Source organism: Heteronotia binoei, chromosome 1, assembly GCF_032191835.1.
Source record: "Heteronotia binoei isolate CCM8104 ecotype False Entrance Well chromosome 1, APGP_CSIRO_Hbin_v1, whole genome shotgun sequence".
Classification (NCBI taxonomy): Eukaryota; Metazoa; Chordata; class Lepidosauria; order Squamata; family Gekkonidae; genus Heteronotia; species Heteronotia binoei.
The window spans coordinates 274,743,830-274,745,661 of record NC_083223.1 but is presented as its reverse complement, the minus strand read 5'-3'; positions in this window follow the sequence as shown (position 1 = coordinate 274,745,661).

Here is a 1,832-nt window from a genome sequence, read left to right as displayed (position 1 = left end):
TGCTTGAAGGGTGAGAGTGAGTCTGAAATGATATTTGAAAAACAGAAATGCCTCACAGTCATTTAAGTCCTCTCGGTGGGAGGGCGGGATACAAATTGAATGAATGAATGAATGGATGGATGGATGGATGAATGAATGAATGAATAAGTAATCACTGTTTTTTTGCAGAGGTTGTTTTGTAGAAAAATAGGTGCCGGAGCTCATTAGCATAACTCATTAGTATATGCCCCCCCCATCCAAAAACAACTTGATTCAAGAAAGGAGAGCCCCAGGTAAGTGAGGCAAGCCAGCCCAAGCAGGCCTCACTTACCTGGGGCTCTCCTGGGCCACCCCCCTCCCCTGTCAAAAGGCCAGCAAGCCACCCGTAGCCCAAAATCACATAAGAAGTGGAGAAGGGTGGTGTGGGCTTCTCTAGGATTAATGAGGGCTGCTGGAAGTGTGGCAAAGCCCCTGGCAGCTGGCCGGCTGCCCTCTCTCCTAATCCAGGGATTGTTATGTAGCTGCACCTCCTATTCAATGGACAAAGTAGGTGGAGAGGAAAAGGGGAACTCTCAGAAAGGTTCAGAAACTGCGCTCCTGTGAGCTCCTGCTGAATCTGAGGCCTGGTTTTTTTGCACTGCAACTGGCTAGCCGCTTCAATCCCAGAATGCCTTAGATTCCCAGAATGCCAGAAGTACAACATGGTACAATCCAACCCATGCCTCTTATGGTTTGTCAGCCTCCAGGTGGGCAAAACAACAGGAGCACCGCTGTCAAGCATACAAATTCTTGCTAGTATAAAGCTGTATTGTTTATCCTTTTCCTCTGCTGGTGCACATCAAAGCATGTAACCTATTCTCTAGTTCGCACCTCTTGTAACAAATGTAGAAATGCCAGCTTTGAAGATAGTGCCTCCCAGGGAAGAGTTCCCAGGCTTGAGCCTGGGACCCGGGATGTTGCTAACCACAAAAGATAACCGAACCTGTGACTGTAGCTTTTCACATGCCTGTGTTAGAATTCCTAGCGATCTCTAGTATCTCTTTGATGTATCCCTTAAAGCCAGCTACTATACGTTATACTGTATCACTTTCAATCTGGTCCTTCCACGGGCACCATGGATTATCAATAAACCAATACTTTGTTTCTAAATCACCGCTTGGTTCTTTTGAAATTTCTATGCTTGACAACCGCTAGGTTGAGCAAAACTGGAGGAAACCGTGCCATAATAAATACAATAAAGACAAGGTTTATAACCACCATAGCTCTTTCGAGTGATTATTCTTTAATGTGACATAATCATGCAAAACATTACTGTGAGCACAGTATATTGTACCAAGGTATAATAGTAAACAATTGATAACAAGTCCATCGTAAGAGAAAGTCCATCACAAGAGTCCAAAATGCCAAATTTGAAAAAAAAGAAAGAACAAAAAAGAAAGAAAGACTGCAATACAGAACTATCTTGTCCCACGCTGCAATCTCAAAGCGCCACTGTGGTTTCAGGGTCTCCAATTATTAATTACTCTTATAATTATAATTGCTCTTTGGAACATAAGAGAGGCCATGTTGGATCAGGTCAATGGCTCATCCAGACCAACACTCTGTGGCAGACAGTGGTCAAAACTCAGGGATGAGGAACCATTCACAAGTACTCTTTGGGTGCGATCTGTCAACCAGTTACAGATCCACCTAACAGTAACAGAATCCAAACCTCATTCTACCAACTTGTCAACAAGGACAGTATGTGGAACCTTATCAAAAAGCCTTACTGAAATCAAGATAGACTATGTCTAGAGCATGGGTGGCCAACAGTAGCTCTCCAGATGTTTTTTGCCTACAACTCCCATCAGCCC